This window comes from Poeciliopsis prolifica, unplaced genomic scaffold, assembly GCF_027474105.1.
Source record: "Poeciliopsis prolifica strain line A6 unplaced genomic scaffold, Auburn_PproV2 SCAFFOLD059, whole genome shotgun sequence".
Taxonomy (NCBI): domain Eukaryota; kingdom Metazoa; phylum Chordata; class Actinopteri; order Cyprinodontiformes; family Poeciliidae; genus Poeciliopsis; species Poeciliopsis prolifica.
The window spans coordinates 109,142-121,433 of record NW_026562434.1 but is presented as its reverse complement, the minus strand read 5'-3'; the positions used below and the strand labels follow the sequence as shown (position 1 = coordinate 121,433).

The 12,292-nt window shown below is 40.5% G+C and overlaps 1 pseudogene; it reads left to right on the top strand.

The window, feature by feature from the left end:
• LOC129379562 (NLR family CARD domain-containing protein 3-like) overlaps positions 1 to 9,276 on the top strand; it is a 252,629-nt pseudogene extending 243,353 nt beyond the window's left edge.
• Positions 9,277 to 12,292: the final 3,016 nt, after the last annotated feature.

Sequence of the window (12,292 nt, the reverse complement as noted above, 5' to 3'; positions counted from 1 at the left end):
GGGCTTAGAATTTTTCCTTCATTTAAAAAGAAATCTGGTCAAATACAGAAAATATTCCGTAAACACAATCCTTGCATTGATGTGTCGTTCATCTATTATTTCATTCCAGTCGCTAGAAAACAAGATCATCACTTTTGTGAAGGATGAGCTGAAGCAGATCCATAAGGTTCTAAGTCCAGATGACCCAGAATGCTCAGAGAGCCCAAGAAAACTTGATGATGTGTCAGAATGTGAGGATGAATAGCAGAGGAATAGCATTAGAGAGGCACTGATGAAGATCACAATGAGCTTCTTGAGGATGATGAAACAGGAGGAGCTGGCTAACCGTCTGCAAAGCAGTAAGACGATTTCTACAAAGATATGACATGATGGATAAATTACATAATTATTAATGTCTTAAGAAACATGGTCACATTTATTCTAATCAGCTTCAGAAAATGATTTTCTTTAGTTACTGATTTTACTTTTCATGTGTATTTAGACCATCTTGCTGCCGTTTGTCAACATCAACTTAAATCTGGTCTGAAGAAGAAGTTCCAGTCTGTGTTTGAGGGGATTGCTAAAGCAGGAAGTCCAACCCTTCTGAACCAGATCTACACAGAGCTCTACATCACAGAGGGAGGGACTGGAGAGGTCAATGATGAACATGAGGTCAGACAGATTGAAACAGCATCCAGGAAACCACACAGACCAGAAACAACAATCAGACAAGAAGACATCTTTAAAGTCCCACCTGGAAGAGATCAACCAATCAAAATAGTGATGACAAAGGGAGTGGCTGGCATTGGGAAAACAGTCCTAACACAGAAGTTCACTCTGGACTGGGCTGAAGACAAAGCCCACCAGAATGTCCAGTTCATATTTCCATTCACCTTCAGAGAGCTGAATGTGCTGAAAGAGAAAAAGTTCAGCTTGGTGGAACTTGTTCATCATTTCTTTAGTGAAACCAAAGAAATCTGCAGCTTTGAACACTTCCAGGTTCTGTTCATCTTTGATGGCTTGGATGAGAGTCGACTTCCACTGGACTTCCACAACAAGGAGATCCTGACTGATGCTACAGAGTCCACCTCAGTGGATGTTCTGCTGACAAACCTCATCAGGGGGAAACTGCTTCCTCTGCTCTCCTCTGGATAACCACACGACCTGCAGCAGCCAATCAGATCCCTCCTCAGTGTGTTGGCATGGTGACAGAGGTCAGAGGGTTCAATGACCCTCAGAAGAAGGAGTACTTCAGGAAGAGATTCAGAGATGAGAAACAGGCCTGCAGGATCATCTCCCACATGAAGACATCACGAAGCCTCCACATCATGTGTCACATACCAGTCTTCTGCTGGATCACTGCTACAGTTCTGGAGGATGTGTTGGAGACCAGAGAGGGAGGAGAGCTGCCCAGAACCCTGACTGAGATGTACATCCACTTCCTGGTGGTTCAGACCAAAGTGAAGAAGGTCAAGTATGATGGAGGAGCTGAAACAGATCCACACTGGAGTCCAGAGAGCAGGAAGATGATCAAGTCTCTGGGAAAACTGGCTTTTGATCAGCTGCAGAAAGGAAACCTGATCTTCTATGAATCAGACCTGACAGAGTGTGGCATCGATATCAGAGCAGCCTCAGTGTACTCAGGAGTGTTCACACAGATCTTTAAAGAGGAGAGAGGTCTGTACCAGGACAAGGTGTTCTGCTTCGTCCATCTGAGTGTTCAGGAGTTTCTGGCTGCTCTTCATGTTCATCTGACCTTCATCAACTCTGGTGTCAACCTGGTGAAAGAAACATCAACATCTAAGAAATCTTCACTATTTAATAAACGTAAAATAATTTCTCTCCACCAGAGAGCTGTTGACCAGGCCTTACAGAGTCCAAATGGACACCTGGACTTGTTCCTTCGCTTCCTCCTGGGACTTTCACTGCAGACCAATCAGAGACTCCTACAAGGTCTGGTGACACAGACAGGAAGTAGATCACAGACCAATCAGGAAATAGTGCAGTACATCAAGAAGAAGATCAGTGAGAATGTGTCTGCAGAGAAAAGCATCAATCTGTTCCACTGTCTGAATGAACTGAATGATCGTTCTCTAGTGGAGGAGATCCAACAGTCTCTGAGTTCAGGAAGTCTCTCCACAGATAAACTGTCTCCTGCTCAGTGGTCAGCTCTGGGTTTCATCTTAGTGTCATCAGGAAAAGATCTGGATGTGTTTGACCTGAAGAAATACTCTGCTTCAGAGGAGGTTCTTCTGAGGCTGCTGCCAGTGGTTAAAGCCTCCAACAAAACTCTGTAAGGACACAGATTGTTAATGCAGTTATCTTTGATAGAAATATACTAATGATGAGGTAAACATATATGTTAATTTTTCAGCTTATATATTGTTGCATTGTCTCCTCAAAGTTTCTCACTGGAGGTGATGTGTGAAGGAGACACAGACTCCCTTCAGCAGCTGACATAGTGATACATATTAAAGCAGCAAACTCGTCCTCTTTATGTTAAAATTTAAATTGTAGTAATTTTGTTAATTGTGGAATTTTATCATTCTCTTTCCAGACTTCTTGTTTCCTGTAGTTATAAACTTTAAGGATGGAGGACTAAACTATAAAATGAACCATTTCGCAACAAAAGGCATCATAAACATGTGTAAAATGAGATTGATCCTTCTCTGTCCAAGAAAAACCTTGAAAAATATAAATTTTTGTAGAATTGTATAATAACATATTTTCCTCCCTGTCTCCTCAGATTGAGTGGCTGTAACCTCTCAGAGAGAAGCTGTGAAGCTCTGTCCTCAGTTCTCAGCTCCCAGTCCTCCAGTCTCAGAGAACTGGACCTGAGTAACAACGACCTGCAGGATTCAGGAGTGAAGCTCTCTGCTGGACTGAAGAGTCCAAATTGCAACCTGGAAACTCTCAGGTAAAATGTTCTCAATCCTAGTGAAACCAGATTTCTGTCCATTATATTCTATCAGTTATGATGCAAAGTTTTTTCAATAATAGAAGAAAATGATAATAGATGTCTTACTGTTAGATGGGTATTTCCCCCTATATTGGTTTTCTCAATGTTTTTTTCTAAACATGAGTTTAAATTGGAGCAGTTTCTTTACACAATCCTTTTATAAAACAATTTGATTCTTGTTCAAATAATTTTTTGTCAGTTTCTGCTCAGTTTTCCATCTCTGTATCCAACAGTTAAAACATGTAAAGATGAAACTGGAGATTTGCTCTGCTTTGATTCAAGCTGCTGTTTTCCCTCAAACCAGCTCTGATGCTGATCCTCAAACTGAGCCTGATGCTGATCTTCAGCCCAGCCTTGATTCTCAGGCTTCATTGGACTCTTTCTGTTAAACTGACATGGATTCATTTAGTTCATAGAGGAATTTAATATTTCTTTGCCAGCCTCCTTGCTGCCTTTAGTTCAGTCCTTCATGGCTGGAGACCCAAATATAGACTGAACCAGTTCACAACAAAAGGCAACATGATTATATATAAAACAGTTCATTAAATCAGTAAAGAGGAACATTGTTGATTGGAATAAAGATTTTTGGATTAATAACATATTTTAAAGATTTTGATGGATTAATAACATATTTTCCTCCCTGTCTCCTCAGACTGAATGGCTGTAACCTCTCAGATAGAAGCTGTGAAGCTCTGTCCTCAGTTCTCAGCTCCCAGTCCTCCAGTCTCAGAGAACTGGACCTGAGTAACAAACAACCTGCAGGATTCAGGAGTGAAGCTTCTCTCTGCTGGACTGAAGAGTCCAAACTGCAACCTGGAAACTCTCAGGTAACTCTGGGCAATCCATCCATCCATCCATCCATCCATCCATCCATCCATCCATCCATCCATCCATCCATCCATCCGTCCGTCCGTCCGTCCGTCCGTCCGTCCGTCCGTCCGTCCGTCCGTCCGTCCGTCCATCCATCCATCCGTCCGTTCAGACCTTGGTTTCTACCTCCATGTTCTCATTTTCTCATCATGTGATGAATTGTGTGTCTGCAGCTTATCAGGCTGTTTGGTCTCAGAGGAAGGCTGTGCTTCTCTGGCCTCAGCTCTGACCAACCCCTCCCATCTGAAAGAGTGGACCTGAGCTACAATCATCCAGAGACTCAGGAGTGAAGCTGCTGTCGGCTGGACTGAAGGATCCACACTGGAGACTGGAAGCTCTCAGGTATGGAGAACCTGCTGCAGGAGCAGAGAAGGTCTGATAGAGGGAAGAGGGAGAATGTCTTTATTCAGTCTGCTGGGAACATTTAGTATGAAGCTGAATAGTTAACTTGTTGCTCAAAGGAACAGTTTTTGTCAGTCACTGCTCAGTTTTCCATCTCTGAATCCGACCAGTTAAAAATGGAAAGATATAATCTGAGATTCTCTCTGCTTTTGTTGAGCTGGTGTTTTCCCTCAAACCAGCTCTGATGCTGATATTCAGACTAGATTTTTCAATGGACTCTTTCTGTTAAAACTGACACTGGATAATGTAGTAATATTTCTCTTGCCAGCCTCCTTATTGCCTGTAGTTCAGTTCTTCAAGGTCAGAGTCCCAACTATAGAATAAAGTTTTGAAAAATATGACCTATTCTTCAGTAATCCAAGAAGAATATTGTTGACTGGAAAGTACACAAACATTTGATGATTTCTTAAACATTAGGGGTTTCTGTAAAAAAGAAACGACTTCCTTCTGCATGGATATAAACTATAAAATTAAACAGTTCAGAACAAATGGAAATATGTAAAATAAAATTGTTCTTTCAAATCAACAAAAAACATTGTTGACTGGAAACAGAAGGCTTGTATTAATAACATATTTCCTTCCCTGTCTCCTCAGACTGAGTGGCTGTAACCTCTCAGAGAGAAGCTGTGAAGCTCTGTCCTCAGTTCTCAGCTCCCAGTCCTCCAGTCTCAGAGAACTGGACCTGAGTAACAACAACCTGCAGGATTCAGGAGTGAAGCTTCTCTCTGCTGGACTGAAGTCCAAACTGCAACCTGGAAACTCTCAGGTAAAATGTTCTCAATCCTGCTGAAACCAGATTTCTGTTCATTACCTGAATTCATATTTGATGGTAATGTCATTTTAACAATAAATTGTTATAATTTATTGAGCTACAATCATCCTGAGCTACAATCATCCAGGAGACTCAGGAGTGAAGCTGCTCTGACTCTGATGTTGCTAACCATGCCAAATCTCAACACAGAAATTTTGTTTTTATTTATTGCAGGCTGAAAGACAAAAAAATATTTAGTAATGTCAGGGTCACACTTTCACAGACTGAGGATGTCTGACTTGACAAAATGTAGCATCCTAGGTGCACAGAGGAGTTTTATTGCACATCCTTTTCGAGCAGTCATTAGACTTTCTCATCCATTTTAAAAGTGACAAATGTTTGTTTTGATGTACAGAATGTGTTATTACTATTTCATATTCACAGTTTAGACACAGTTTCTTGAATGTTTTCTGTCTTGACCAGTTCAGACCTTGGTTTCTACCTCAATGTTTCTGATTTTCTCATTATGTGATGAATTGTGTGTCTGCAGCTTATCAGGCTGTTTGGTCTCAGAGAAGCTGTGCTTCTCTGGCCTCAGCTCTGACCTCCAACCCCTCCCATCTGAAAGAGTTGGACCTGAGCTACAATCATCCAGGAGACTCAGGAGTGAAGCTGCTGTTGGCTGGACTGAAGGATCCACACTGGAGACTGGAAGCTCTCAGGTATGGAGGAACCTGCTGCAGGAGCAGAGAAGGTCTGATAGAGGAGGAGGAGAGGAGAAATGTCTTTAGTCAGTCTGCTGGGAAACATTTAGTTTGAAGCTGAATAGTTAACTTGTTGCTCAAAGGAACAGTTTTTGTCAGTCACTGCTCAGTTCCATTTCTGAATCCAACCAGTTAAAAATGGAAAGATATAATCTGAGATTCTCTCTGCTTTTGTTGAAGCTGGTGTTTTCCCTACCACCGGCTCTGATGCTGATATTCAGACTAGATTTTCAATGACTCTTTCTGTTAAAACTGACACTGGATTAATGTAGTAATATTTCTCTTGCCAGCCTCCTTATTGCCTGTATTCAGTTCTTCAAGGTCAGAGTCCCAACTATAGAATAAAGTTTTGAAAAATATGACCTATTCTTCATAAGTCGAAGAATTGTTGACTGGAAAGTAACACAAACATTTGATGATTCCTTAAACATTGTTTGCTGGAAAACATTTAGTTTGAAGCTGGTATACAGTCATATCATTTATAAATGAATGGATAACATTTTGAACCCCATTTTATCTCTTATTACAGTTTAATAACTCAAATTATCTCTGGTCATTTTGGTTGTGTAACTTTTCAAACAGCAGCTCATTTAAACTATAAGAATCTTTCACATGGTTCTGAATGAAGCTGGGAAACCAACCCTCTACTGGAACCACAATAACATGGTATTCAGAGCAGCAGGGGGCCAAATATAGCTCCATGTGGAACCAAGAGGTTGGAGAGAGAAAATCAGTTGAAACTGTTTCCTATCAGAGTTCAGTTTGTCTCTCTGTCTTCACAAACCAGGAGCATCATGGGCTGGGCGGGGCTTCCACTGATGATCTACTGAGGAAATACAAGAAGCTGATTGGCTGATTTAAAAATAAGTTAAAAATATGCAGATTAATGATATCATATAAAAGATATGATATGTAATTGTAGAGACACAGCAGGGAAACAATTTGGACTTTAAAAGAATATTTCATGGAGATCTAGACCAATCAGCCCAAATGAGGAAAGATCAGAAAATGGTCAGATGGATGTGGAAAAGTTCTCAAAAAGTGAAACAAGATTCACAACTTTCAGGACTTAATGAAACCAAAAATACAAAAACATGAAGCAAACTGTTTGAGGCAGAGTTTAGGTTTTTTTATTTGTATGGTAGTTTGTCCTCAACTAGGTGGCGCTAGAGTCAGGAGGAGCAGCCTGGAGAAAAGGCTGTTCCTCCCTGATCTGTTTCCAAGCAGTCAGAGTGTAGAAGTTGAGAGCTGGAGAAGTTTCCTCCTTTGCTGCAGCAGCAGAGATGTTCTGCTTCATGGACTAAATCAGGTTGGAAAGAGGAGAGATCTTTACTGAGCTGCTGGATAAAAGCTGCTGAAACATTTCAACTCTTTCTGGAAACTATGAGACAGAAAAACAATGGATGTTTTTACCATCCAGACCTTTGGAACCAGTTCAGCTCAATAATTCAGTTGTATCTGTGGAAGATGAACAGATTGATGTGAAATGATGAAATTCTTCATTTCTATCTGATGTTCCAGCAGATCTGTGAAAATGGAGCTGCAGCTCTCAGACATTTCATGTTTTCTATCAATGAATCCACTGATTAAAGCAGGAATCTCATCTCCATGTTCTCCTCCAGAGGTTCCCAAGGTTTGTTCCTGGAAGCTGCTGCTGGTTCCTCCAATCCAGGCTCCGCCCCCTTTAGAGGAAATCTGTCCATATATGGCGCTAAGAGTCACCTTGATGCTGCAAAGCTTTGTTCAGGGATGAGATGTCAGGATGTTGGTGTCAGTCTGTTCCAGGCTTTAGTTGTTCTCCTCATGAGGAGCTGAAGTCTCTGACAGGAACGTGGAGCTGAACAGGAGAAGAACTTGAAGCTTCTTCTTGGCCTCTGATTGCAACAGCAGGACAATCCAACATTTTAGTCTGACTTCATCTGGAAATATTTCTTTGACCCTCAATCAGTGTGAAGGCAGGCCAGCTCCTCATCAGAGCTGAGATCTTCTCTGTCCTCCATGCTGGAAATGTAGAAGTCCAGCAGCTCCTGGTCAGTGACATCAGAGCATGACATCATCAGTAGAGTGATGATGTCATTTCCTATCAGAGCAGCTTGGAAATCTGAGAGGAAAGATGCAAACAAAGACTCTCTGGACTGTTGGATCTGCTGGTTCTGGTTCCAGATGCTCCTTGGACACTTTCACAAGCCATTACTGCAGCTGCTGGATTCAGGATGCTGCTTCTTCTTGGGCTCATTGTAAGTGTGTGCAGCGCCACCTGGTGGTGCTGGTTGGTAGAGGAAGTGCTGAAAGGTTGGAGGTGTTTGTCAGAGGTGTGTGATGATGGAAGCCTCTCCCTGGTTTGTGAGTCTGAGCTCAGAGATCAAATCTTTGATTCTTGTTGAATCTTTGTTGAATGTGATGCAGCTTCTCCTTTGTAATGTTTGTATTTCTGGATATTACAGTGAGGCCACAGCAGGTTTTCAGCAGCAGGGCTGTTTAGTGTTTCATTCCTTCATCTGTGTGTGGGAGTGTGGATGGATCAGGTATCCAGGTGTTGATCAGAGTTAGATTGATTGTATTTTAATGCTGATTATTAAATCAGGTGGAGCTTCCAGAAATGTTTCCTTAGTTTCCTGATGTCCTTTTAGGCTTCAGTGAGTTTCTTCAGGTTGTTACTGAGGGATTTCCTTTCTCCTCTCTGTTGGAGCTTTTCCTGTGTTTGGAGAAATGAGTTGTGCTGCAGCACCAACTGTCCTTCCTACATCCACTGCAGTTTGCAATCCAGATGTTGGACTGTTCCTGTCTCAGTGGAGGACAATGTGTGTCTGAGAGACATGTAATGTCCATGTTTGCTGCTGAAAGAGACTGATGGTCTGACCCCCCTCCTCCTTTCAGGGTGGAGCCTGCTGGAGGCCGATTCTTGACTCCAGGTCTGAGGAAATGTAAGTGTGTTTTTCATCTGATTCATGACAACAAAGCAGCTCACATTCAACCATCTTCAAACTGTCACATCACTCATTCAGGAGTCAAAGTGTCAATAAATGATCAATAACTGCAGCTGGATTGTGTTTGTTCTCCATCAGATTCCTGTCAACTCACCATCGACACAAACACAGTGAACAGAAAACTCAAACTGTCTGAAGACAACAGGAAGGTGACACGTGTGGAGGAGTTTCAGTCATATCCTGATCATCCAGACAGATTTGATGATCTTCAGCTGCTGTGTAGAACTGGTCTGACTGGTCGCTGTTACTGGGAGGTTGAGTGGAGAGGAGATGTTGATATATCAGTGAGTTACAGAAGAATCAGGAGGAAAGTAGACAGTGCAGACTGTTGGTTTGGATATAATGATCATTCCTGGAATCTGAGATGCTCTGATCGTCATGGTTACTTTGTCTGGCACAATATAAGAAACTCGTCTCTCCTCCTCCTCTGACTCTAACAGAGTAGCAGTGTATGTGGACTGTCCTGCTGGCATTCTGTCCTTCTACAGAGTCTCCTCTGACTCACTGATCCTCCTCCACACCTTCAACACCACATTCACTGAACCTCTGATTCCTGGATTTGGGTTCTGGTTCCTCAGTGTTTCTGAGCTGATTTGAGTCTAAAGTTTTTTTCCTCCTGTCAGAGAAACTCTCTCACTGTTGAACAGATAGTTCAGTCTCTACAATCTATTTCTTGTTGAAACGATTCTGATTGAGTCCTTGGAAACTTTTTCTTCTTCCAGTCCTTTAAAGATGGAAGATGGGATTATTCCAGGATTATTCCGGATATTCCAGGATTTCCAGGATCCACATGTTTTTCAGTTTGTTTTCTTGTCATAGCTTCACTCTATCAAGAGATGCTGGTATACTGGTGGTGAAGCAGCAGGCAGAAAACCCAGGATATAGTTAAATGATGGTTTTAATAGTAAAAATAGTCCAAGTGGAAACACAAAAACAGGCAGCATGGCTGAGCTGAAGCCAGGGCTCAACGCCGGTAGCAACTGTTCATCCTGGTGGACAGAAGAACAGGCTTGACAAAATGACGTGAAGAACGATGAGGACCGATGAGGAACAAAGGACAACCGTGGGATTAAATACACAGATGGTAATCACAGAAACGAGAAACACCTGGGAACAATCAAGGGGAAACAGGACAACGCAGAGACTGGAAGCATCACAGAAAAATAAGGACCGCTCATTTTGAAGGCTGCCTACGTTCAATAACATGAAAAAACTGCATGTTTTATATGAATTCAATTAGTATTTAATACTCTTTACACAAAGTGAAAGTACAAATGTAATGTGTTTTTTTCTAAATTCCTTCATTTATGAAAAGATGGTTAGCTCTCTTTATACAGGAGAAAACTATTTTTAAGAGAGTTGCCACTGATCAATTAATCGTTATTGATTCTAAGACAATCATCTTTAGATTAATTCAATCAATCTGTAAAAATGTTAAATAAATTAGTGGTTTTCACTGGCTATACCCAATAATTATTCATTAAATATAACAAATTCTAAAAACACCAGTCTCTTAATGTTATTCCTTTAAAAATAAGTTTTGTTTCTAAAATGATCAAATTAAAATAAGTTACTTTTTGATTTTATAAGGATATTCTGTAAAATTGTAACAGTTTCAAATTTCACAATAAAATAATCAATTAATCCTACATGATTAATTTTCCATTTTTATTCAACAATTAATAATTTCACCTCCAAAAACCTAATTTTTAGTTTATTCCTTGACAATTTTTTTTATTATTCCCCAATAATTAAATCAAATTTACTGACAAAGATCCATAAGTTAAACCTGAATCTCTAACAGGGAACATTTAATGTCCATATCTGGTTTAAAGACTCAAAATTAGCAGCCATGTTTAAAAATGTTGGTCATCCTGAAACCCAAGTGGCTGATGGGAAACCTGAGGGGTTAGCATGCTAATCTTTATCCCTGTATCTACATTTTAATTACTTTTTCAGTGAAATGCTGAATTTAAATACTTCATCATGTATATTTCCATAAGTCTACTCTGAGTCTAGTCAAAGTTTTTATAATGAATCAGTGATTTATGATGTGTTCAGAGCCAATCCAAGCTAAAATTATTTCATTGTTCATAACATAAATATCATGTTTTATTATAATTTGGCAAACCAAGAGATTATTCATGTGTTTTATTTACTGTCACAAAGCTTGACCTCATGACCTCGTGTGTTTTCTCCTGTAGAGGAAGTGCTGCTGCTTCTGTTTTAGCTCAAACCTGAAACAATCGACCTCCTGATGAACACAAAGTTCTGCAGAGTGTGTGTGAACACACCACTGGGTGTGTGTGTGTTGACCGCTGCCTTCTTGTCTTGATCACATGCAAATCAGCTGTTATGAAATGTATTTCCTGCTCCATTTCAGAAACACTTTCCCACTCAGAAGTAATAAAATACACACATTTTGAAGCGATGTTCATTTATATTTGTCAAACTGGCAGATTAAGCAAAGATCAGAGTGTTTGGTTATTGATCTCTGTTAAAAAGGGAGAGGTTTCGGGTTTTCATAACTTTAGAGCAAAGATAAACTCTGAAGGACTTTCCAGGATGTGATTACATGATCCTTACAAAAACATTTTATTCTTAGACCAAAAATAAACCATCATCCATCAGAGAGGTTCTATTAAAATAATTTATTGTATCTGCAGGTCAGATAATAATCAGGTCTGGATTCACTGGGAAAATTAGCTCAGATTCCTAAAAACATGTGGTTTAATCACAGTTAGTTCATGATTTAATAAAGGGGTGTGAATATTTGCTCCATCTTATGAGTGTGTTAAGTTTTGTCATCTTTTGATTTTTTGCACCTTTTTTGTACTAGGCGCACATGAGTGGTGGCAGCTGGTCTTTGGGCCGGGTCAGGATCTGGTAAAGCAGTTTGGACATCCTGAAAAAGTTTGGGATGTTTGACCGATTGTATGACAGGAAACCGGCTCAACTCACTTACAATGTTTGGAGGTTTGTCTTTGAGTGGCTGGACAGGAGCTATTTCAGCTGGATTCATCGTGTTTCCTTGTTCAGCAGTTATGACCTGGGTTGGTTTGAGTTGAATTTGAGGTTTGGTTATTCTGCAGTCCTTCGTCCCTTTCTTTAATTAGATTAGTCTTGTTTCTATTTTTACTTTAATTTGTTCTTGCTATTTTATGTTTCTTAGGTCCAGTTACAATGTGGTATCTTGTTTTTTTTTCTAGTTTCCCTGTTGTGTTCTCTTCTTTGCCCCCTGTGCCATTTTCTCTCTCTCTTTCCTCCAACCTGTTAATCAGCCCAGGTCTTTTGTTCCAGCATTCACCCTCACAGTATTTATTCTCTTCTCCTGCTCACACTTATTGCTGTTCCCTTCTCTTAAATCCCATCATATCCTGGTTACTTGCCTTTTGATATTCTGCTTATTTTTGCTCCTGGTTCCTGTTTTTGGTCTGCTCTGGCTCCTTGTGATTTCTGTGTGTTTTCAGGTTTCAAAACATTCAATATGATCCAGACTCCCAGCTTCTGTTTGCATTTGTCCTCTCTGCTCTTGATCTGACTCTGACTTTAAATTCAGGTTGATGATTGAAATGAAATT